Source organism: Macrotis lagotis, chromosome 3 (genome assembly GCF_037893015.1).
Source record: "Macrotis lagotis isolate mMagLag1 chromosome 3, bilby.v1.9.chrom.fasta, whole genome shotgun sequence".
Lineage (NCBI taxonomy): Eukaryota > Metazoa > Chordata > Mammalia > Peramelemorphia > Peramelidae > Macrotis > Macrotis lagotis.
This window is the reverse complement of record NC_133660.1, coordinates 93,551,245-93,579,150: the sequence shown is the minus strand read 5'-3', so window position 1 is coordinate 93,579,150 and position 27,906 is coordinate 93,551,245.

The window sequence follows — 27,906 nt, the reverse complement described above, 5'->3', positions numbered from 1 at the left end:
AACTCATAATTCTTTATATAATTCATTTATAGTCTGAATTCTTCAATTGTTCCTTTGTTTTCTTCCTTCAATTTTTGTCTCTGTGATATGATTTTGCTTAATTCTCTTTCTTTTCATTTTCTTCTTTGCCTTTCCACTTCTTCTTTTACTACATTTCACAATAATGTAAATAATGAAACATTTTCTCTGTGGACCAAAGTCTTTGTCAATTTCTTTTTTTTTATCTATCTTTATTTCTCATTCTTCATTCCTGATCTATCTATTCATCTTTAATTCTCATTCCTCAAGTGTTCTAATATTAGAACATAAAATATTAAGATAAACCACCATTTTAGAGATGAAGAGACTAAGTCTCAAATAGTTTATTTGGTATGCCAAAAGTCACAGCCAGTCACCCAGAGAGTCAATCAGTGGTGAAACAATAACAAGATCATGTCTCCTCATTTCTCTTTCATTTCTCTTTTTCTTTATAGTTGACTGCCTTTCATTTTTATATTACACTGATTATTTTATATTTGCACTAATGTTATATATGTGATTTAGATGCAAGCACGTGTTTTTAAGATGCTTCTCAAGGGTGGAGAATAATTTCTTGGTTCTCCATACCTATGGGAAATAAAGAGTTGGAGAGCTCTTGGGAAAAGAGAGATCCTAATTCATTAGACTTCCATGCTCAGCAAGAACATCAAGTCCTCTCCAGGGAGATGTTCCTAAAGAGTGAAAAAAAAAACTTTTTTGCAGAGGAGTGAGGGCCTCCTACACATTCCCCCTCCCACATCCCACACTATTTATTGTGTTGAGTCATGTGCAACTCTTCATGATCACATTTTGAGTTTTCTTGGGAAAGATATGGGAGTGATTTTCCATTCCCTTCTCTGGCATTTCACACCTGAGGAACTGAGGCAAACAGGGTCCAATTCTTTGCTTAGGGTGACATAGCTAGGAAGCATCTGAGGCTGAATTTGAACTTACAAAGATGAGTCTTCTTGATTCCAAGATCGGTGCTCTATCCATTATGCCACCTAGTTACCCTAACCACACTAAAGATTTGGGGGAATTTCACTTTGGATAAGAAGTAACAACTAGCTCTCTCCATCCCCCCAATACAATATTGCACTCCCAATGGGAGAGTCTTTGATTTTTAACCAAGGAGAAATTCCCTAAATCTCCAAATTATGGTCAACTGGGGAAAGGGAAAATGATGAGGAGGCAATTTTCTATATGTCAGCTACTTCCTAGAGTCTTTCTCTACGTCCAGGGAACTTTCCCTGAAGAGCATCTGCAAGAACACCTGCCATCTCTCAGAGACAGAAACCAAACTGACAAAGAAGATTTTAATCTTAACTGCTCATCAACTCTATTCCTCTTCCATGGATAGACTATATTGTGTACTTATTCTTCATCAGTGAGAAGAATCTTGTGCAAATAGACTTGTACCCTAGGTAACAAGTATAGTTCATCAAATCTATCCCAACAATGCTCATGATTTCTTTAGGATCAAAGAATCTGGATTCAAATATCACATTTTTCTAATCACTACCTACTTTAATTAGGCAAGCTATATAAACATTACTGGGACTCAGTTCCTCACCTATAAAATAAGGGTTTTGGACTAACTGGCCTTTAAGGTAGTTTTTAACCCCAGATATATGTATAAATCTAGGTCTTCTCTTTCTCAGACCAAATAGCTTCTCTTGCTCAAACACTTTCAATGTCCCCTGCTCAATATAGACTGAAGTCTAAGCAATTAAGACATTCTGCACAATATATGTCAATTGGCCCCTCTAACTTGATCCTCTACTATTTTAAAACTCAAAACTTCTGATCTAGTGGAACATATCTATTTTCCTTAGAATTAGACACAGTAATTCCTATATGTTTTGCTTCTTGTTCTTCTCACTTTGTGTTTTCTGTCTTCTTCCAAATTCTATTAATCCTTTTTTAACCTCAAATGAAGTTCAATGCTGCTGAGAAATCTTTCTCAGCTCATATCACTCTGATGTACCTCTAAAATATTATAGCTCTGAAATTTATGTAATGTCCCATATTTGATGTGGATATCTGTTCTATTCAAATTGTCTTTTGTTTCTTCCATCTTAATTGACCACCAATCTTAAGGAGATTAGGCTTTATACATATTTTTTTCCTTGAGCATCCATAAGAGAGTATAAGAGGATGTTTTACTGTTTGCTGATAATGATGGCAATGATTTCCTAAGAAAAATTATATTCTCTATTTAAATAAAAAGTTATGGATCTGGACTCAGAGAATTTGCTTAGATGCACCTATTCTTCCCCTTCTGTGTGACCACAGACAAGATAATTTACTCCTTTGAACCTAAGTTCCCTCCTCTCTAAAATTAGGAAATTGATGTCCAGACTTTAGACAAAAGTCTCATTCAGTTCTAAAGCTATGATCCTATGATCTAAAGAAATCTTCCTGTTTATGAAGAAGGGAAGATATTTTGCTGTCATTCTTTTCTTACATGTTATTTCAAATTTTTGAGAAAAAAAGTTCCCTATACCAATGAATTCACAGCTATAGTCCATAGCAAAAACAATACTAAATGTTTGGAACAGGAAAAAAAGTATTTAAGTTCAAATAAGAATATATGTTTGCATTTTTGTTTCAATTTATGTGAAACAAACTATAAAAACAAACAATTAGGCCTGAAAAAGGACACATTGCTGAGAGCCTAAGCACCATGATCAGGATATGCTAATACAAGTATAAAAAAATTTTCAAGAAATACCTCTAAAATGGACCAATACTTAAAATCATCATCTTGCTGAATGCTTTGCTGATTGTTTAGATTTAAGAAAGTGAGGAAGGGTGTGGCTAGGTGGTGCAGTGGATAGAGCACTGGCCCTGGAGTCAGGAGTACCTGAGTTAAAATCCGGCCTTAGACATTTAAGAATTACCTAGCTGTTTGGACTTGGGCAAGCCACTTAACCCCATTGCCTAGCAAAAACCTAAAAAAAAAAAGTAAGGAAGAAAATACTAACAATGCAGAGTAACTGTAAAGATTTATCCTGAGTCCATTCTCACCCCAACTCCAGATAATTGGTTATTAAAACATTTACCAGGACACCCCTGAATTTGATGCATCTTACATAATGAGTATTCCTTTCAGAACCATAGCTATGCTCCATCTCTTGCAATGGTACAAAGAAATATAAGCACTGAAAAATCTCTCCATGCTTTTTTTCTCCCATAGTGAAAAAAATAGTCATCTTTAAGAAACTATGTGGTTCTATGTTATACTATCATTATAACTTCTCATTGCTCCCTGTCAGCTTACTCTTTAAGACACTAATTTGCAGAATAATGGCATTAGAAGAAGTTTCTTCTTTTGAAAGTTTGATTTACTATTAAAATCATAATTCTGACCTCCCCCCAAATTCTTACTGTACACACATACACAGAAATATGGATATATGCATATAACTAATTTTTATGTGACTTTTGGAAATATATTTTGGTCAGTTATTCCATAGGAAATTCCCTCCATGAATGATGATGAACACCATACTTTATAGTAACAGAAAGTTGCCAGCGGTACAGCATGGGTTTGTTCATTGTCTCAAAACTAATCTATGTTAGGATGATGATTTCAGTCTAGGTCTTCTTGACTTCAAGGTCAAACCTCTATAAATTATACTCTATCATGATCTCGATTATTAGAGGAACTATCTATCAGTGTAAGTTATGGTTCTTTTGAAGCGTGTGCATGTGTATGCTTAATGAAGGAGATACAGAAGTTGGGTAGTGAAACGTTAGAATTCAAATAAAAGGGAAACATCTGTGTAAAGTGAATAGCAAGAGAAATCCATGATGGTCACTGTCATTAACATCATTCAAATGGTCCTAAAATGAAATTCAATTATGATAAAGGGAGGAAATTTAATGAGGTGGTATGTTGAGAGTGCAGGATAGAAGCAAATAGCTTCAGTAAGCTTTCATCAGTATGCTGACTGGACAGGTACTTAGCCTTGAATAAAGTTACCTTACCAGAGGGTTACATCATTAGTTTGGCTTGATGGTACTTTTTTATTACTCACATATCACAAAATTATATCCACAATAAAAAATCACCATCTGTTGTGCATCAATTCTTATAATGGGGGAGTGAATTTTCTTGCTGCAATACAATAGAATACAATGGGCTATAAAAATGCAACACTGAACAACATGTAAACAATAAAGCAAAGCACGAAGGTGTCCTTGAATGGAGAAGATGCCACTTTGGAGGTACCCATCTTAGTCACTAGCTAAAAGTCCATCCCCTGCGGAGCATTGATGACTAAAAATAACATTTGCAAATAATACTACCAGCTTACTCAGTAAAAGTTATTAGATTGAAAGAGAGAAAAGGTGTATGTGTGGGTAAGGGGAACATTGAACAGGGGGCCTCCTGTCAATTGAGTTCCCCTGAACTCACTTCATGAGATTTCAAAATGGAGAAGCTATACTTTTAAATGTTTATAAAAGAGGGTGACAAGCAAGTTAAAGAAACAATAAAAAGGGATTATAGATAGAGCAGAAAGATCACAAGGTACAAATAAAGGAAGTGTATATAATGGAAATAGGGGTAGTATATCTAAATCTTCAGAGAGGTGAAGAAAAATGAAGATTGACCAAAACAACTAGATTGAGATTAGAAGAAGTAATTGGTGCTGCTTACGGGAGCAATTATTTTAGTGTTATGATGGTTTTATTGGGATAGAAGACAAACAGTTTGCAAAAGATAAGGAGAGAAGCTGCATGATAAGGATAAAAGTTGTATTCATGGATAACTTTTTCAAGAAACTTAAGAGCAAAGGGGGATGGAATAATACAATAACTAGATAGGGTAGAAAGAATAAAGTCTGTGTTTTTGAATTTCAATTAATACTTTATTTTTCCAATGACATGTTTTGAAAGTTTTTCAACATTCATCTGCATGCAAATGCATATTTTAAGTTATTTAATTATTTTCTATGCTCCCTTCTCACCCCTTTTCCATCAGCAGCAACTAGCCATGTGAATATTGTACATATAAATTTGCATTTAACATGTTTACAGATCAGTCATTTTCTGTATGAGAAATTAGGACTAAGGGAAAAGAAAAAAAGAGATAGGAAATAAATGCATGAGAAATTTTTTAAAAAGTGAATGTAGTGTTCATTCAGAATCTGTAGAGGTTTTGTTTTTTGTTTTGTTTTGTTTTTCTTCTTGTAGCTGGGGATAGCATTGTCCATAGATGGGCTCCTAGATTGTCCTATTCTCTGAACTGTTGAGAGGAGCTGCATCAATCAAGACTGATGAATTCACAAAGTTGTTGATATTATGTACAATGTCCTCTTGTATCTTCTTCCTTAACTCAGCAACAATTTCTGTAATTCATTCTATGCTTCTCTAGCGTCAAACTATTCATGGTTTCTTATATATATATATATATTATATATTATATATTATATATATATATTATATATATATATGTTATAGTACTCCGTAATATTAATATACCAGAACTTCTTCCATCATTTCAATTGATGGTCATCCCCTAAATTTCCCATTATTTGCCATTAAAAAGGGCTGCTATGAATATTTTAGACTATGTGGAACTTTTGTATTTTAAATGATTTTTTTGGATATAGGTCTAATTTTGATATTACTGGGTCAAAGGGTATGAACAGCATTATTGCTCCTTTGGTCATAGTGACATTTTGCTCTCCAGAATGGTTGAACCAGTTCACAGCTCCATCAACAATGCATTAATATCTCAATCCTCCCACAACCTCTCCAACATGGATAGTTTTCCCTTTTTTGTCATCTTAACCAATTTGATAGATGAGGTTGAACCTCACAGTTTTAATTTTCATTTCTCCAATCAGTAATGACTTGGAGCAATTTTTTTACATTGCATTTCATTTTAATTTATTTGTTAAACATTTCCCAAGCATATTTTCATTTGGTTTGGGTTGCATGTAAAGGGGACTTTTTTTAAGATTTTATTTTTTGAATTTTACAATGTTCCCCCTAATCTTGCTTCCCCCCCCCCCCGAAGAAGGCAAGTTGCTAGTCTTTACATTGTTTCCATGGTATGCATTAATCTAAGTTGAAAGTCATGAGAGAGAAATCATATCCTTAAGAAAGTAACATAAGGTATGAGATAAAGCATACTTACAGGAAAAAGATAACTTTTTTAAAAAAAATTAAAGGTAAAAGACTTTGGCCTTTGTTCAAACCACATTTTTTTCTCAGGATACAGATGGCATTCTCTGTTGCAGATATCCCATAGTTTCCCTGTTGGTATGAGCAAGTCCATTAAGGTTGATCATCAAACCAATGTTGCTGTTAGGGTGTACAATGTTCTTCTGGTTCTGCTCATCTTGCTCAGTGTCAGGTAATGCAAATTCTTCCAGGCTTCCCCGAACTCCTATCTCTTCTGGTTTCTAATTGAACAATAATGTTCCATCACATTCATATACCACAGTTTATTAAGCCATTTCCCAATTGATGGACATTCATCCAATTCTTTGCTACCACAAACAGAGGTGCTATGAATATTTTTGTACAGGTGATGTTTTTTTACCCTTTTTCATAATCTCTACAAGGTGTAGTCCCAGTAGAGGTATTGCTGGATCAAAGGGTATGCACAATTTTGTTGCCCTTTGGGCATAATTCCAAATTTCTCTCCAGAAAGGTTGGATAAGTTCACAGCTCCACCAACAATGTATTAATGTCTGAGATTTCCCACATCCCTTCCAACATTGATCATTGTTCTATCTGGTCATATTGGTCAGTCTGAGAGGTATGAGGTGGTACCTGAGAGATGTTTAATTTGCATTTCTCTAATAATTAGTGATTTAGAGCAATTTTTCATATGACTATGGATTGCTTTGATTTTCTCAACTGTAAATTGGTTTTGCATATCCTTGGACCATTGGGGAATGGCTTGTCTTTTTTTTTAATTTGACTCAGTTCTCTGTATATTTAGAAATGAGCCCTTTGTCAGAAATACTAGACATAAAAGATTTAAATAATATACATTTCTTTTGATCTTGGTTACAGTGATTTTGTCTGTGGAAAAGATTTTAATTTAATATAATCAAAATTTCCTAGTTTATTTTTAAAGGTGTTCTCCATCTCTTCCTTGGTCATAAACTGCTTCCATTTGAATAGATCTGACAGGCAAACTATTCCTTGATCTCCTAGCTTGCTCATAATATTGTTTTTCTTTTAACATCTAGAACCTGTAACCATTTTGATCTTATCTTGGTGTAGAGTCTGAGGTATTGATTTAAATACAAGTTTCTGCCATACTGACTTCCAATTTTCCAAACAGTTTTTATTGAAGAGAGAGTTTTTATCCCATTAGCTGGACTCTTTGAGTTTAACAAACAGCAAATTACTATAATCGTTTCCTGCTATTGCACCTAGTCTATTCCACTGATCCACCACTCTATTTCTTAGCCAATACCAGACAGTTTTCATGACTGATGCTTTATAATATAATTTTACATCTGGTAGGGCTAAGCCACCTTCTTTTGCACTTTTTTCATTAAATCCCTGGAGATTCTTGACTTTTTCTTTCTCCATATGAATTTACTTACAATTTTTTCTAACTCATTGCAGTTATTTTTTTGGAATTTTGATTGGTAGGGCACTAAACAAGTAGTTTGATTTTGGTAGAATTGTCATTTTTATTATATTTGCTCAGCCTATCCATGAACAGTTGATATTTGTTTATTTAAATCTGTTATTTAAATCTGTTATTTAAATTAAATCAGTTATTTAAATCTGAGTTTATTTGTGTGAGAAGTGTTTTGTAATTGTTTTCAAAAAGTTTCTCAGTTTTCCTTGGCAGGTAGACCCCCAGGTATTTTATATTGTCTTAAGTTATTTTAAATGGGATTTCTCTTTCTAGCTCTTTCTGCTTCATCTTGATAGTCATATACAGAAATGTTGATTTATAGTAGTTTTTTAGATGATTTCTGGGGGGATTCTCCAAGTATACCATCATGTCATCTGCAATGAGTGATAGTTTGTCTCTTCCTTCTCTATTTTTAATTCTTTCAATTTCTTTTTCTTTTTTAATTGCTAAAGCAAATATTTCTAATAAGATATTGAATAGTAGTGGTGATAATGGGCATCCTTGTTTCACCCCTGATTTTATTAGAAATGCCTCTAGCCTATCCCCATTGCATATATTTGTTGATGGTTTCAAATATATACTGTTTATTATTCTAAGGAACAATCCATTTATTCTCACACTCTCCAGTGTTTTAAGTAGGAATAGGTGTTGTATTGTTTCAAAAGATTTTCAGCTTCTATTGATATAATCACATGATTTCTGATAGGTTTGTTATTGATATAGTTTTCCTAATATTGAACCAACCCTGCATTCCTGGGATAAATCCTACTTGGTCACAATGTATTATCCTAGTGAAAACTTGCTGTAGTCATTTTGATAATATTTTATTTAAGATTTTTGCAACTATGTTCATCAGGGAGATAGGTCTATAGTTTTCTTTCTCTGCTTTAACTCTTCCTGGTTTAAGTATCAGCACCAGGTGTCATAGAAAAAGTTAGACAGAGTTATGTCTTCACCTATTTTTTCAAAGAGTTTATGTAGTATTGGAACCAGTTGTTCCTTAAATGTTTGATAGAATTCACTTGTGAATCCATCTAGCCCTGGAGATTTTTTTCTTAGGGAGTTCAATAATAGTTTCTTGAATTTCTTTTTCTGAAATTGGGTTATTTAGGTATTTAATTTCCTCTTCACTTAACTTGGGCAGCTTATATTTTTATAAATATTCATCCATTTCATTTATATTATCAAATTTACTGGCATATAATTGAGTAATATAATTTGGAATTATTTCTTTAATTTTTTTCTCATTGGTGGTGAGCTCCCCTTTTTCATTTATGATACTAGGAATTTGGTTTTCTTTTTTTTAATCAAACTGACCAGAGTTCTATCAATTTTATTGATTTTTCCATAAAACCAGCTCTTGGTTTTATTTATTAGTTCAATAATTTTCTTGCCTTCAATTTCATTAATTTCTCCTTTCATTTTTAGAAATTCTAATTTGGCATTTAATTGGGGGTTTTTAATTTGGTCTTTTTCTAATTTTTTTAGTTGTATATTTAGTTAAATGATTTCTTCTTTCTCTAATTTATTCGTGTAAGCATTTGAAGATATAATATATCCCCTGACAGTCACCTTTAGTGTATCCCATAGGTTTTGGTATGTTGTTTCATTATTGTCATTATCTAGGATAGAATAATTAATTTTTTCTATAATTTGTTGTTTGATCCACTCATTCTTTAAAATGAGGTTATTTGGTTTTCAATTAGCACTGGGTCTATATCTCCCTGACCCAATAATGCATGTGATTTTTATTGCATTATGATCTGAGAAAGATGTATTCACTATTTCTGCCATTCTGCAATGGATTATTAGGATTTTATGCCCTAGTACATGGTCAATTTTTATCTAAGTGCCATTTACTGCAGAAAAGTAAGTATATTCCTTTCTATTCCCCATTCAATTTCCTCCATATGTCTATCATGTCTAGATTTTCTAACAATCTAGTTTCCTCCTTAACTCCCTTCTTGTTTATTTTATGGTTAGATTTACCTAAATCTGAGAATGGGAGGTTGAGGTCTCCCACTAGTAGAGTTTTGCTTTCCATGTTTCCCTGTAACTCCTTCGACTTCTACTCTAACAGTTTGGATACTATACCATTGGGTGCCTATGGTACCTTTTGGCAGGATACAGTTTTCTTCCTTATCTATTTTAATGATATCTATTTTTTACATCTGCTTTATCTGAGATCAGGATTGCTACCCCTGCTTTTTTTCACTTCAGCTGAAACAAAATATATTTTGCTCTAACCTTTTACCTCTACTGAATATGTATCTCTCTCTCTCTTCAGATCAGTTTTTTATAAGCAGTATATTGTTGTATTCTGGTTTTTAATCTACTCTGACATTCACTTATGTTTTAAGGGAGAGCTCATCCCATTTCCAAGGTGTTAATCTTCTCTTGGGTTTCTTTTCTCAAATATTCCAATTGATTTTTAAACTCCTTCCTGATTTCTTCAAGGAAGTCTTTCTGTTCTGGAGACTAAATAATATTCTCCTCAGAAGTTCTACATGTCTCTGAGTTAAGGTCTTTTCTATATAGGAATTTTTCTATGGTCCCCCCTTCCCAATGGCCTTTCTTCATTTTCCTAAGATCTTGTGTTGGGGAAGGAGCTGGTTCACAGAGGTTTGGTGATGGGATCCCTAGAGGCTTTACTCACCAGGTTTGACAACTCTACTTGGGCCAGCCAGTAGGGGGTGCGAGAGGCTTTGTTCATTGTAATATCTGCAGCTGACCAGTAGGAGGTGCTAGAGGTTTTGTTCAGTATATTATCTCCTCCCAGAAATGGGGGTGGTAGAGGCTGGAACTTACCCTCCAGCCCTTCTGGTAAGTCTCAGACCGTCAGTCCCACGCCTATACTCTCTGGTTGTTTCTCAGAAGGAGCTGATCTTGGGCTACTCTGGCTGTCACCCCACCTACACTGGCTGCACTATGTGCTCTGCACATCCACGATCCAGGAAGACAGACCTTGAGGTAGGTCTTGTTCTCCTTGTTTTTCTTTCTGGGTTTTTTAAATTGGATTTCCATTAAGAGGTTTGTTTCATATTATATATGAGGGAAGATCAGGGAACCTTAGCACATGGCCTGGCTTCTCTCCTCCACCTTGGCTGGAAGTCTGAAGTATTTTTTCATATGTTTATATGTATCTTTAATTTCTTCATTTGAAAAATATCTGTTCATATCCTTTGCCCATTTATCAATTGAAGAATGACTTTTAATCTAATAAATTTCTTTGAGTTCTCTATATATTTTAGAAATGAGACATTTATCAGAACACTTAGCTATGAAAATTATTTCCCAGCTTTCTGTTTTCCTTCTGATTTTGGCAGCATTGAATTTATTAGTGCAAAAACTTTTTCATTCAATATAGTCAAAAATCATCCATTTTGCTATTAATAATGTGCTCTGTTTCTTACTTGGTCCTAAATCCGTCCCCTTTCCATAGAACTTTCCAAAGATAGAGTATTCCTTGATCTGTTATTTGGTCTATGGTATCACATTTTATATCTAAATCCTGTACCCATTTTTGAACTTATTTTGGTGTAAGGTGTGAGATGTGGGTCTATGCCTAGTTTTTGCCATTATAATTTTCCATATTTTCCTACAATTGTTGTCAAATAGTGACTTCTTATTTCAGAAATTAATGTCTTTGGCTTTGTCAAACTATTGATTTAGGTAGTCGTTTACTCCTGTTTCTATTTGACCTTTCCTAATCCACTGATCTTACTCTTATTTCTTAACCAATATGAGACAGTTCTGATAACTGACACTTTACAGTATAATTTTAGAACTGGTAGAGCAAGGACCACCTTCCTTATACTTTCTCCATCAATTCCTTTGATATTCTTGAAAATGTTTTGCTTGAGATGAATTATGTTACTATTTTTCCTACCTCAGTAAAATAGTTATTTGGTAGTTTGATTGGTATACTTTGATTAGTATGGCACTAAAATAATTTAATTTGGGTAGAATTGTCATTTTTATTATATATGTTTGACCTAACCATGAGCACTTGACATTTTTCCATTGTGTGAGAAGTGCTTTCTAATTGTGTTCATACTGTTTCTGGTTTTGTCTTGAGAGGTAGATTCCCAAATGTTTAATGTTGTCTGTAAGTATTTTAATTGGAATGTCTTCTTCTATCTCTTGCTGTTGGGTTTTGTTATTCATATATGGAAAAGTTAATGATTTTGGTGGGTTTATTTTATATCCTGCTACTTTGCTAAATTTAGTAATAATTTCAAGAAATTTTTAGATGATTTCCTCAGGTTCTTTAAGTATAACATCATATTATCTGCAAAGATTGAAAGTTTTGCTTCCTCATTGCCAATTCGAATTCCTTCAATTTATCTTTCTTCTCTTATTGCTACTGCTAACATTTCTAATACTATACTGAATAGTAATGGTGATAATGGACATACTTGTTTCACACCTGATCTTACTGAAAATACTCCTAATTTATACCCATTACATATAATATTTGTTGATAATTTTATTTTTTTTTAGGTCTTTTGCAAGGCAAATGGGGTTAAGTGGCTTGCCTAAGTCCACTCAGCTAGGTAATTATTAAGTGTTGAGACCAGATTTGAAACCAGGTACTCCTGACTCCAGGGCTGGTGCTTTATCCACTGCGCCACCTAGCCACCCCTGTTGATAGTTTTAGATAGATACTATTAATTATTTTAAGGAAAACTCCATCTATTCCTAAATTTTCTAGTGTTTTTAATAGGAATGGATGTTATATTTTATCAAAGGTTTTTTTCAGCATCTATGGAGATAATCATATGATTTCTGTTGGTTTTCGTATTGATATCTTCAATTATGTTGAGTGTTTTCCTAATATTGAACCATCCCTGCCTACCTGGTATAAATGCTATCTGATCATGGTGTATTATCCTAGAAATAACTTGCTCTAATCTCATTGCTAAAATTTTATTCAAGATTTTTACATCAATGTTCATTAGGGAGATTGATCTATAACTTTCTCTATTTTGGTACTTCTTGGTTTAGGTTTCAGCACCATAGTGGTGTCATAAAAGGAATTTGACAGAACTACTTCTCATATTTTTTTTAGGTTTTGCAAGGCAATGGGGTTAAGTGACTTGCCCAAGATCATACAATTGTATCTGAGGCTGGATTTGAACTGAGGGTCTCCTGACTCCAGGGTCAGTGTTCTATTCACTACTCCACCTAGCTACCCCTTCATATTTTTAAAAATAATTTATATAGAATAGGAATTAACTGTTCCTTAAATCCATACTAGACTTTACATGTAAATCCATGTAGCCCTGGAGAATATTTATTAGGGAGTTTATTTATAGTTACTTCAATTTCCTTTTCTGAGATGGGGTTAAGTAATTTATTTCCCCTTCTGTTAATTTGTGCAGTTTGCATTTTTTTGTAAATCATCATCCACTTCATTCAGGTGATCAAATTTATTGGTATATATTTCACAAAGATCTAAATCATTTCTTTAATTTCCTCCTCAGTGATGGTTAGTTCATCCTTTCCATTTTTGATACTGGTAACATGGTTGTCTTCTTTCCTTTTTTAAAAAATCAGATTTGCCAAAGTTTTATATATTTTGTTTTTTTTTCATAAAATCAACTCAATGTTATTTATTGGATCAATAGTTTTGTTGCTTCCAACTTTATTACTTTCTCCCTTGATTTTGAGAATTTCTAATTTGGTATTTAATTGGGAATTTTTATTTTTTTTTTTGCTTTTTAAGTTGCATACTCAATTAATTGATCTCCTAGTTCTCTATTTTATTCATCTTTTCATTTAAAGATATTCCCCTCAAAACTACCTTGGCTATATCCCATAAATTTTAGTATGATGTCTCATTATTATCACTTTCTTGGATATAATTATAGCTTATGAATGGTTTCTTATTTGATTCACCCATTATTTAAAATTAAGCTATTTAGTTTCCAATTAAATTTTGGTTTATATTTTCATTACCTTTTTATATGTAATTTTTATTGCATCATGGTCTGAGAAACATACAGTTATTATTTCTGTCTTTTTGCATTTCATTATAAAGTTTTTATGCCCTCAAACATAGTTAATTTTGGTATAATATACTACTAAGCAAAAAATATATTCTTTTCTATGCACATTTTCACCAGAGGTGTATCATATCAAAGGTTCCTAAGATTTTATTCATCTTCATAACTTCCTTCTTGTTTATTTTGTGGTTAGATTTATTTAGTTCTGAGAGAGGGAGATTGAAGTCCCCCATTATTAAATTTTTGCTGTCTATGTCTCATTGTAATTCACTCAGCTTTTCTTGTAAAAATTTGGATGCTACACCACTAGGTGTATACATGCTTAATAATAATATAGCTCCATTACCTAAGGTGCCTTTTAAGAAGTTATAGTATTTTTTCCTTGTCCTTTTTAATGAGGTAGATTTTTGCATTATCTGAAATCAGAATTGCTAAACCTTATTTTTTTTTCCTTCAGGTATAACAATATATTTTGCTATATCCTTTTCTCTTTACCTTGTGTGTATCTCTCTGCTTCAAATGTGTTTCCTGTAAACAATATATTGTAGGACTCTGTTTTTTAATCCATTCTTCTATATACTTCTGGCTTATGGGACAGTTCATCCCATTCACATTTACACTGAAGATTACTATTCTATATTACCCTCCATGCTCTCTTTCCCTATTTATATTTTCTTCTTTCCTCTCCTTTTACTCCTCCTCACAGAAGTTTTACTGCCTTTCCCCTTTAAATTTTCCTTTACAATTTAACTTTGTATATTTTTGCTTATACCTTTGCTTTCCCTTTTATCAGTCCCCTTTCCCTTTCCCTTTCCCTTTCCCAATCCTCCCCATTTCCTGTAGATTAGGATAATTTTTTTTAAATCAAATGGGGGAGGCAGCTAGGTGGAGCAGTGGATAGAGCACCCACCTTGGAGTCAGGAGTACCTGAGTTCAAATCAGGCTTCAGACATTTAATAATTACCTAAATGTGTGGCCTTGAGCAAACCACTTAACCCCATTGCCTTAAAAAAAACCTAAAAAAAATCAAGTGGGAATGCTTCTTAATCCCTCTCTGGACCAAATCTATTGAATAGACTTTACTTTGTGTTCACACAATCCCTTCTTTCCCTCTAAAATTGTAAATCTTTGTGGTATGTATCATTCAAGTACTATTGTTCAGGTTCAGTCACTTACAGATTGATTAATTGCTTGATGGATGAGTTCAAAGTACTATCCAAGTACAATCACAAATTGATTGATTGGCTGCTTGATTGTTTGATTAGCAGCATTGCCTCAGAGTCTAAGTCCCCTCCCCTCTTTTTTTCTCATTAAAAGTACACTTACTAAGAGTCTTGTATTAAATCAAATTAAAATCATTTTTAACCTTACCATCTTTTCAAGTACCCTGAACAGATTTACAGTCCTCATGTACCAAAGTATCATCCAAAGTCAAATCATTTAATGGTCCATTTATACAACTCCCCCCAAGGATAATTTCTCTCAGACACCCCTCTTTGGTTACCCACTTAGGGTACTTAATCTCTTGTTAAGTAAAGTATGATTTATGTCCAAACCTGTTTTAATTAATTATAGGGTCTCAAAATTCTCTAAGTACTGGGACAATTTGAAGACCTCTGCAGGTCTCTCAAGAACTTTAAAATTGATTGTAAGATTATGACTGACTCAGAACCACCCAGTTTCAAAGAAAGTACTAGGCTTTCTGAGCAAAGCACAATTAAAGTAGGTCAAATGAAACTGAGACACTTAAGTTTAGAATAAATACCCTGCTTTTAATCAGGGCTTTTTATCTCAAACACAGTGATGTCACCTTGGTCCTCTTCAAGTGAGAGACAAGAGCCAACCATACTCATATCCTCTGAATCCAATCTTTTGCATTATATTCAAAATTTTGAGTATCCTAAGAGAATACAATTCCCAAAACTTACTAGTATTATATCTTCTCTTGCAGGAGTGTATACAATTTGATTAGATTGACTAACATTCGATTTGTTTTTTTTAATTTTTTTTCCTTCCCCTTTTCATTTACCTTTTCATGCATCTCTTGAGTCATATATTTGGGGATTGAAGTCTGTTCAGTTCTGGACTTTCTCTCAGGAAATTCTGGATGTCCTATATTTTATTTAACATCCATCTTTTCCCCTGACAATTTATGCTGAATTTTACAGGATAATAAATACTTGGTTGTAATCCCTGTTACTTTGTCCTCTGATATATCAGAGGTCCAGTGGTCCTTCAATGTTGAGTTTGATAAGTCCTGTATACTGTGTTTCCTTTGTTTTTAAAATGTTTCCCTTTTGTTGCTTGCAGCATTTTCTCCTCTATTTGTGAATTAGAATTTGGCTAAAACAGTCCTTGTATTTTTAATCCTGGGAATCTCTTTCTGGAGGAGTTCTATGATTTCTTTCAATGGATTTATTGTCTTCTTGTTCCAGTGGATTTGGACAGTTTTCCCTGATAATTTCCTGCAAGATATTTTCCAGGTTCTTTTTTTAGACCTAGGCTTTCTAATAATCCAATAATTCATAAATTATCTTTCCTGGATATACATATTCTTCATTTTTTTCAGCCTCTTTATTTTGTTTCATGGAATCTTGTTTTCTTATAGATCCATTGGTTTCTTTTTGTTCAATTCTAAATTTTAGGGTTCCATTTTCTTCAGTTAACGTTTGTGTTTCCTTTTACAGTTGGTCCATTTTATTTTTTGAAAAGTTACATACTTTTTCCACTTGGTTCTTTTTACTTTTAAAGAAATTGATTCCTTTGGTTAATTTTTCATAATTTTCCTACATGACTCATTTCTTTTTTTCCATTTTCTTCTTCCTTTTTTATTTGGTTTTTAAACTCTTTTTTAAAGTTCTTCCATGAACTTTTGGATTTGAGTCTAATTCATAGACTCTTTTGAGACTTTCCCTGAATAATTGTTCACTGACTTCTTCCAACATGGCATTGCTATCATATTTTTCTATAAAACAGCTTTCTATGATGAGCTCTCTTCTACCTTCTTTGCTCATCTTCATTGTTTGAGTTCTGTTACTGAGGTATAGGGAGTAAAGATCCAAGATTTTTATGCTGGGGCTGAGGTCTGATCCCTGACTTGTTGACCAAGATGTTGTAAATAGAGTCCAGGCCTTGCCTTTGCAGAGGTTTATTTCCCTCTTTATGTCCAGGTTCTGATTATGCAGTGGTTTGTTCCCAACCTAGTCCTGTCTTTTGCCCCATTGTTACCAGAGTTCAGACTTTGTTTAGGGCTGGCTTGCTATCTACTTGTTGAGACCTATGCTGCTATCAAGCTCTTGGGGACCTGGATTGCACTGTGATTAAAAGCACACCATTGACTTCCCTGCTCTCCTGCCTAGCTGGGTTTTATTTCTCCCTTTCCCCGCAAAGAGTGCAATCTTCACTGAATATCCTTCATGATGTCTATCGTTGAAAATTTCTTTGGATCTTCTCTTTTTCTTGGTGGGATCTGTAGCTCTAATTTCAGTGTAGAGGTTTCATTTAACTTTGGTAGAGTAAAGCTTAGGAGCATACTAGCTTTAGCTGCCATCTTGGCTCAAGTTTCTTAAGATTAAGGAAACAGGGGCAGTTAGGTGGTATTGTGTGACTACAGGCTAACTTATATGTTACATATAACTAATACTTGTCTCAGAGGAACTTTGAAGAGTTGGGAGACAAAGATAAATGCTCCATTTATTTTACAGAATGTAAGAGCTTAAATAGGCTCTTCTTACCTTGTTTACTCCCAAATTCAAATGGTGTTCTCCAATTAACAAATCAAACAAATGCATCAGTGTTAGTGGACAACAGGTGATAAAGTTTACTTCCTCAGGCTAGTACTTCTCATGCAATGTGGCTGTCATCAGTTTAGTGTTTAACACAATGCTCCAGGAAGTGCCAAAACATAAGCATTAGATAAGAAGATCAAGAGAGCCAAACCAGAAAATTAAGCTAAGTGTGTACCTGGGCAAGAGAACTGCTAGGCCATTCCCAGTGGAGCAATGACCTCTCCGTGACCCTCAACAATCTCTTACAAGGTGACCCTGGATTCATGAGGACATGAGTTCAAATCCACCCCAGACCCTTAATAAATACATAGTTGTATGACAACTACATTGCCTTGTAAAAAAAAAAAATAAATAAATAAAAGGTTAAGGATACAAATATAGTTTGTAGACAGATGGAACAGAACATTGGTGAAAGAGAGACTGAATATCATCATCATCATGATCCTCAACAAGCATAATGACAGAAAATTACTAATATATGCTAGCCACTAGACTATTCAATATAAAGAAAAGAAAGGCAAAATGCAAACCTCTAAGATATATGATATGTTGAATGAGTGTAACTGTGCCAATATCATCATTTTAATTTTATTTAGATTTTAATTTGGTGCACAAAAAACTCAAAGGGTTATAACATTCAAAGAAAAGTTTCTGCATCTTGGTAAATGTTGGTAAAGCTTACAACTTAAGCTGCATAAGAAACTACTCCAAGCTTCTGAGGCAAATCTGTAAAGAGCAATTGAAATTTTTGTTTTCTTTGGGGAGAAGATGAATTCGAGGATACCTTACTGAATCAATATCTTAGAAGAGATAGGAAGAGATGGAAATATCTGTAATCTTCTGAGATCTTAGAGTAGAAGGAACAGGTGGGTGAAGGGTTAAGAACATTTTAGAAGTGATTGGAACTGTTGGAATTATTTCAGGTAAAGAAGCAGGAGATTATGTTTGGAGCCTGGAGTAATGTGGAACATGAGAAGGGAGCAAACAGTTTGGAATTATTGTTAAAAAATAAAAAGACCGTATCAGTAAGGATAGATGAAAAGAATAGAGAAGAAGTATTACACTTAACAATCTCTCAAAGGCACAACTGAGGATTTGTTTATTTTAATTTAACCCATTAAATATCTTGTTCTCTAATCTGTAAAAATTTAATAGTTCCTTAAAGAAGAAAGAGGAGAAAAAGGAGAAAGTGGTAGAAGAGGAAGAGAAGAAAGAAGAAGAGGACTAGGAAGAGAAGGAGTACAAGGACAAAAAGGAAAAAGATGCTGCTGATGATAAAGATAAAGGACATAACAAGATAAAGGACAACAAGAAGAGACTAAATATCCCAATATGCCTTGCTTATTCTCTGATAAAAACTATGTCAGATTGGATTAAGACTTGGCACTCTTATCCTTCAATGTTACTTTATTTGGTAATCTCCTTAACTTCCATGAGTTTAATTAACATATTTATGCTAAAGACTCTCAGGGTTAATAATCTATCCCTAAACTCTCTCTAGACTTTCAGTCTCATATTACCAACTGATTTTTTGGACATCTGGAAATGGATGTCACTTACATATCTCAAACTCACCTTTAAAAACAGAACTCATTTTCATTATCATTTTTCCAGAATTCTTCCTTCCTCTGAACTTCTCCACCTATCTAGGCTCACAATCTAGGTAACATCCTTGAAACCTTACTTTTACACACCACACATAGCCAATATGTTGTCAAGATCTGTCGATTCCTCTTTCTCTTATTCATCACCTTCCCTCTTCTTACCCAACTGCCATCAATTCACTTTTGTACTACTGCAACAACCATCCATTTAATCTCCCTGTCTCGTCTCCCTGTACTCCAGTCTATGCTTCCCATAGTTGCCAAAGAGATTGTCCAAAAGCACAAGTCTTAGCAGTTCTTCTAGTATGATCTCTAAGATCACATATAAAAATTCTCTTATTGGCTTTTAAAGTCCTTGAAAAACTTGTTCATTCTTATATTTCCAGTCCTCCTTATTCTCTCCACATTCCCTAACATACCAGCATTCTACAGTCCTTGAATATGAGGTTACACCTCCTTGACTCTAAACATTTTCATTGGTTACTACTTGGCTACTTCTTTTCCTCTTCACCTCTACCTCCAGGGTTCCCTGACTTTTAAAACTTAGCTAAATTTCTACATTCTCCAGGAGACTTTCCAATCCTCCCCTTATCCAATACCTTTCCTCTGAGAGAGAGTTTCCAGTGTATCTTGTATAAACCTCTGCACTTTGCCTCACTCATTAAAATGTGAGCTCCTTGAAAGTAGGGACTGTGGTTTTGCCTTTCTTCATCTCACTAGTGCTTAAAGTAATACTTCACACATAGTAAGCACTTAATAAATGCTTGCTATCTTGACCATCTAAACTTGATTGTCAAAAAAGTACCTCCTTTACTGATTCTTTAAGCTTTAGTCTCTTCCTGAGAGTGAAAAATTCTACAGGGGAATTAAAAATGGCAAAATTGCAACATTGGGAATGGAAATTTGGAACAATCTCTAATTTCTATATTTAGGAACAGCTGTAATTCTGAGAAATAGGGAAATCTGTGGAATATAAGCATTACTATGGTGGCTGAATTCTGTTTAAATATCTGTTATCATGTGCTCAAATTGTTAGAAGGTGAATAACATGACTAACATGTTAGAACATGAATATTGAATTCATGTTGATCAAGGCAGGAAATGAACTAGGGTTGGGGATTGTCAGAGAAGGCTTTGTGTTAGTTGCTAATATCATTGAGAGTTGAGAAAGGGTTTGAGGTGTGGGCAGTAGAGAACATCAAGAAGAATCTATAAGTTAGGGTATCAGAGGCAGAAAGATTCCATATTACCAAAATCTTAATAGCAGCACTTTTGTGATATGGAAACCAAACAAGTTCTAATCCATGGAGAGTTGACAGAAGAAATGTTAAAATATGAACTGAATATATTTGAAACTTTCCTAGACCATGATAGAAAATATAGCATGAAAAACTCAGAGAAATATGTGAAGATATAACACCCTCGCCTTATCCCAGGATAGAATTTTTTTTCCCTTTTCTTTGATTTTCCAAGAAATAGCATAGAACTTTGAGCATAGTAGGTGTCTATAAAAGTTTATTGAACTGAAATGAGTTGGAAATTTTATACATACTGAAACAAATCAAAGTATATAAAGGTTCCTGTCAGAAAGTTAGCAAATACTGAGGCAATTAGGTGGGGCAGTGGTATGGAGGAACAGGTTCAAATTTAACCTTGTCATCCAAATGCAAAAGAAAACTATAATCTGAATGCAGAGCAAAGCATATTATATTCATTTTTTTAAAACTTCTTGTATATATTTCCTATTTTCCCATGGCTCTTTTTCCCTAGTTCTAGTTCTTCTTTCACAACATAACCAATATGGAAATATTTTAACTGTGCTTTACATGTATAATCTATAATAGATTGTACACTTTCATAGGAAGGGATGAGAAAAAAGACAACAGTTGAAAAATGTGGAATTCAAAAGTAAGCAAAAGGATGAATGTGGAAAATTAACTTATCATATTACAAAAAAGATGAAATATTAAATTTTAAAAAAATAATTTAGGATACCTGTTAGCTGTGTGATCTTGGGAAAATCACTTAATCCTGTTTCTCTTGGTTTCCTTATCTGGAAATGAGCCAGAGAAAGAATTAACAAGCAACTCCAGTATCTTTGGACAAGAAAATATGACCCAAATGAGATCATAAAAATCAAACATTACTTAAAAAACTGACAATAAGTATGAATTCTAGCTATTATTATCACTATTAATATTATTATGCAAATATAATCAGGAAAAATAAGATATGCAATGACTATAACACCAAATGGCAGCCAATCTCAGAATAATCAAAAGATGATGAAATGTATTAGCCCTTGATACAGAACTAAATTAGTAAGAGCAAAAAATTTGCATGAGATTAGGCACAGACTGACCCCAAATATTGCCTTAACTTTATTTTCCATCTAATCTGTATATATCTCATGTGTCAAATATTATATGAGCCACTAAAGAAAAGAGACCATTTTCCTTTTGATTTTACTGTTCTTTTTATCCTCATTGCTTCACACAATACCTGATTTACATAAATAATTTAATAAATGATTGCAGTCTGATTGACTGACTTAAATATTTATCTCATTTGTAGATTTGATGTCAGACTTTAAGAATACAACAGAGATATCATTTTAAAAGATTTTAACAGAATAAAATTATTAAATGAGTTAATATAAATTAAAGAGGAATAAATGAAAATGTTTATCGGTGGGTACAAGAAATCAAATTCAAAATTATAGGATGAAGGGATCAAGATGTTAAATAGTTCATATAAAAAATCAAAAGGTTATAGAAGATTGCAAGCTCAAAGGTAGGCAACAGTGGACAAGGTAGAGAAGCTCTAGTGCCATCCTTGGTTTCATAAAGGAAGACATCATCCAAGAGAGAGATTATTATTGTTAAACTAAGCCATATTTAAATCATATTTAGAATGCTATTTTTTTTTACTTCTATATTGCAGGCAGAGTACCATTAGGAAGTAATACTATTCCCCAGGGAAGAGCTACCTACATGGTAAAGGATCTGAGGAAAATGTTATATATGAGGATCAGGACTTTTGATATGTAGAAGCTTTGAGGAGAACACTGTAACACTACAGAGTATTTATTTTCTTCAGATAATAGAGTTGAATTAGTGAGGTTTTTTTTTGGTGAAGGAATTCATCTGGGGTGTGGCCATGACAATTGAAGTAACAATTCAACTGTTAACTTTCAATTGTAATGATTTTTACTAATGTTAACTTAGTTCCTTCTATGCCATAGGAATAGTGTATATGCTACCAGAATCCTTTTAGGATTGGTACCTTGGACAAATCCTTGCTTGACCAGATCCTATTCATGACTCTGGCTACTTTCAAGCATAAAATGGGTTATCATATAGCAGAGCTATTAGATTTATGCTGCTTGGCTTCAGACAGCAGAATCAGGGTAGATAATATGGAGATGCACATAGATTTTTCTCCTTTTTTAGGTTTTATTCACATGTTTTGATATTACAAATGTTTTCATATTAGAGTGGAACAAATGGGAGATTTCTTGTTAAAAAGTAAAGATTAAGTGATTTCATTGAATGTACAGGAAACATCACACATCTATAGTAAATGCCAAACTCTCTATTTGATTTTTTAAGTGAATAGAATCTATTTTCTCTACTTTATCTTTACATTACTGTGAACAAAAATAGAAAAGAAAAACAAATGCCTTATAACAAATAAGCACAAGGAAAATGTTCTATCATTTGTGTATGTATGTGTATATGAATATGTCATTCAGCTCCCTAAATCATTTGAAACATGAATGTTCACTTAAATTTGCTCAGTATTTTTTCATAGATTTTAAATTTATTTTTTCTTACCGTGTTGTTATAATTGTATAAATTGTTTTCCTGGATCTGTTCATTTCATTCTTCATCATTTTATTTTTAAAGTCTTCAAAATTATTTGTTTTATAGTATTGATTTTTTATTATAAATCATTCTACTTGGCTTACTTCATTTTCTATCAAGTCACACAAGTCTTTACATTGTCTTTTAAAAATCATCTGTTTCCTCATTTCATGTGGCAAGATAGGATTCCATCCTATTCATATATTACAATTTGCTTGATCATCCCTTAATTGATGGACTCCCCTATAACCATTTTCTAGCCATAATGAAATAGATCTACTATTTTTTATATGGGGTATATATATATTTTTTTTAATATCATTTTTTAGTTTAAATGGGGTAGTGGTCTAGCTTACAATCTTTACTAATTTGTGTGAATAATTCCAAATTGGTTTCTAGAATGGTGTATCTATTCACACACCCATTGTTAGTTAATCAAGAAGCCCATTTTCCAAAAACTGCTTTTTTATCATTTTTATATTTTATCATTTTTTATCTTTGCAAAACTAATGACTTATGATGCAGAATCTCTGATTAATTTCATGTGTCATCTCTATTTGTGATTTGGAGCATTTTTTTCATGTGACTATATAGCTTAGATTTCCTTCCTTGAGACTTTCATTTCCTTAAATTATTTTTTTAATTGGGAGATGACTCTCATTCTGATACATTTATATGAGTTCATTATTATATCTTCGAAAAGAGCCCTTTATCAGAGCAACTTGATAGAGCAGCACTTTTCCATTTAATTGCTTCCCTTTTAAGCTTACCTTTTTTACATTTGTTCACAAAAAATTTTCTTTTAATTTCATATCATCAAAACTGACCATTTTATTTTCTGTGATCTTTATTATTATTATTATGACAACTTTTCTTAGATTTTTCTTTTATTCAAATGTTTGATATATAATTTTTCCATGTTTCTATAATTTTTAATATGTGATTCTTAATCTTTAAGGCATATATTCATTTGAAGTTAATCATGTGTACAGTGTAAAATGTTGATCATAATTGAATTTCTTCCATCCTATTATTCAATTTGCTTTATATATTTATTAAATAATAAGTCCTTATCTTAGTAACTGGGAACCTAGTATTTATCAAATACTCAGTTACTAAAGACATTTTTTGCTTTTTGTTGGGTAACTAATTTGTTCTACTTGTTGATCTCTTTTTTATAATGGTATCAAATTATTTCCTATAATATAGTTGATAATCTGGAACTGCTGGGACCCTTACTACTTTAAAAACTCATTTCCCTTGATATTCTTGCCTTTCTTGTATCTAAATGAATTTTATTATTTTATCTAGTTCTTTAAAGTAATCCTTTTGTAGTTTGATTTGTAACCAAGCAAGTAAATTAATTTAGGTAATGTTATCAATTTATGTTATTGGCAGGGCTTTGCCATGTGCAATTAATATGTTTAAAATGATTTGAGTCTGTTTATTTGTGGAGCAGTTTAAGTAATATTTATCTTGTTCTTAGAGATATCTTATAGTATTTTAAATATTCTATAGTTATCATAAATGGAATTTCTCATTTTATCTCTTTCCAATTGTTTGCAAATATATTGCAGCACAATAATGAAAATTTGAATGATTTTAATTTTCATGTCACAACTTTGATGAACTTATTAGTTGTTTTAATTACTTTTAACTGAGTTTAGGGTTCTTTTGAGTAGTATATATCATTATAATAATTTCAAAAAGTAATAATTTTGCTTTTTTCATAGGTTTATTCCCTCAAATTTTTCCCCCGCCATATTAGTGTAACTAGTGCTTCTGGTACTATGTCTGGTGGAAGTAGTGAAAATGAATATCCTTGTTCTACCACCTGATTTGATTGCAAGAGGTTCTAGTTTATTTTCATTATATAATTCTTGGTTTTAAATATATGATTGCTATTAAGATTTTTTTTTTTTGCTTTTGCAAGGCAATGGGGTTAATGTCTTGGCCAAGGTCACACAGGTTAGTAAGTATTAATTGTGTGATGTTGTATTTGAACTGAAGTCCTCCTGACTCCATCCAGCTTTTTCCTCTCCAAAGATATTTTGTTCAGAAGGCATTCTTGGCCCAGTAAATTTTGAATTAGATAGGATACTGAGTCTGAACCAGAAATGGAGTGTGTTTCTTCTATGCAGGTAAGGACAATCTATAAAAATACATGGCAAAAGGAATGGTCAACAAGAAACTATTAATAGTCTAGTTTGGTTGGAATGCTTAGAGTACAAAAAAGAAGGATGGGGAAATAACAAAGAAAAGGTAGATTGGAATTATGTTGTAGGGATTCCTAGATGTTTGGATACAAAATGCATATTTTCAAGACACTATCATATTGAAAAGCATTTATCAAGTGCTTTCTATGTGCTAGATAATATGTTTAAGGGATTATCATCTGCAAGGTACTATGTTAAGTGTTGCAGCTGCAAAAAAAAAAACAACCCACTGATGATGATGATGATGCAGAGAGAAGCAAATTTAACCTGAGATGATGAAGAGGTAAATGAAAGTTTTAAGCAGGGGTCAGGGTGCTATGGTTAAATTCTACAGATCCTACCCTCTCTCAGCCAGTAAGTCATCTTAGAAATCATTTATTATAACTCTCTTGTTGGACAGATAAGATAACTAAGATCCTGGCAAGTTGAGTGATTCAATAGTAATAAATTTGATATAATTCTCCTGCCTTATGTCTCAAAATATTTATTCTGCATAATATAGTTTTCTGAATTAATTTATGGGCAGAATGAACAAATGAATATGTGTCAGCATCTTCTCTTTCTCCGTCTATATGCATACATGCACATATTTGTGTGTGTGTGTATAAACACACACTCTATATGTGTGTCTTTATTCAATACACACATGTTTATTACTCATTATTTGACCATATAATGCAGTCTTATAGACTTCTGATTTAATTTACAGGGAAATAGATAAATTAATATATTAATATATTTAAATGCCTAATACGTGCTAGTCATTCTGTTAAATTCTTGGGACACCCACACAAAAAAGCAAAATACAATCTCTGAACCCAAGAAACTCATATTTATTGGGGGAATGTAGCAAGCAAAAAACTAGTATCTACAAATAGGATAAATAGCAGAGGTAAAAATGAACTAGAAATTAGCTAAGGAAATCAGGTTTTGGAAATGAGAGAGAGAATTCCAGACCTAGGCAGCAGTCAGAGAAAATGCCTGGAAATAAGGAAATAAGGAGTGTACTGGATAGATAGAAGTATTCTTCTGTCTCTTTCTCTCTCTCTCCCTATCTATAATCTCCCTATAAATAGTTATATAACTACATACATAAGCATTTAGAAAGTACAAACATCATCATATATCACATGTATGTATATATGTTTATATATAGATGAATATCTCATATGTGTTTATACTTACTAAATACCGATTCTAAATGCACACTAGCGAATATGAAAATATAAACAGAGAAGGTTCCTCCTATCAAGGAGGTTATGTTTCAACAGGGAGAAATTCAAATAATATGTGGCTAAAAAGTATGGAATGTTAAGTTATATCAAATAGTATAGTAGTAAGGACCATATTGAATTGCTTCTAGTCTGGAAATTGAGGATGAGGCAGAGAAGAGAATGTGTCTACATCATCAGATCACTGATGAGGAGATGGCAGTGGCATAAAATGAAGCAGGACTGGATCTTGTCAGGATATTGTGGAACCATAGCTAATAGAGCACAAAGAGGGCAACAATCCAGGTCATGATCTCTCATCTGGCAGCAAGGCAGATAGATGGTGAGATGATATTTAGGGAAGTAAAAATGATGCCAATATAAGTGTTGCTTATTTTTTCCATTAATGTCCAAATTTAGTTGTCACTGGAAAAAATTAGAATATTAAAAACAACAAGAATAGATTAAAACATATAATTTAATAGGGGCAGCTAAATGGCTCAGTGGATAGAATGCTGAGTCTAAAGTCAGTATGGCCTGAATTTAAATCTAACCTCAGACACTTACTAATTGTATGATCCTGGACAAATTTCTTAAAGATTTTTGTCTCTGTTTCCACATCTGTAAAATGAGTTTGAGAAGGAAATGATCAACCATTCTAGTATTTTTGCCAAGAAAATTCTGACTGGTGTCAGAAAAAAGACAGATATGATTGAACAAAGACAACGAAAGTTGTTCAAATGATTAGGTGATACTTAGTACTCATCAGATTAGTTCAGGCTACCTATTCAAAAAGGAAAAACAAAAATGAATTTCTTAGCTCAGATATCCTATAGTTGTAGAGGTTGTTTATTTAGATAATCAAGCAGCATATGGGCGATTCATATCATATAGTGATTGTAGCTAAACTAAAACTAGACACAGGATTAAATCTATCAGACTGAATTTCATCTGGGAGTCTATGAAGTGTGTACAGTGATTGGGAGATTCACATGAATAAAAGTATAAATGTGTATATACACTTTTCTTTATACCTATACATATAATGCATGTGTATGTATCATATATATATATATATATGTATATATATGTATGTGTATATACATTATGCTATTGATGGTTTAGATGCTGCTAATAATAGTTTAAAAGTATAGTGAATTTTGTATTTGTAAAGCATTCAATGATTTTTTTATTGAGACTTGAAACAAACCTGATACACATTAAAATTTTAAGTATTTTCAAATTAAGTAGAAAATCTCAAATTGGATATAAATAGATTATAGCTTATTACCAACATTAACTGTGTGAGCCCAACACATCAAGATGAATCAGAGTCCTATATGAACAGGAAAAAAAGAGTGAGGATCGTGGTGCAGATGCCATATAATAAGGCATATATGATGGATAACCTGATTGATACAATGGAATCCCAAGATATTATAAGAATAAGGAAAAGGCTTCCTTGATGGAAAATTTATAGAAATACTTGGAAAAAGATACCAGAGGATGAGAAAGTTCTGTTTGCCCTTTGATATGTAACAATGGTGGGAAAATTACTTATTCTGGATCTCAGT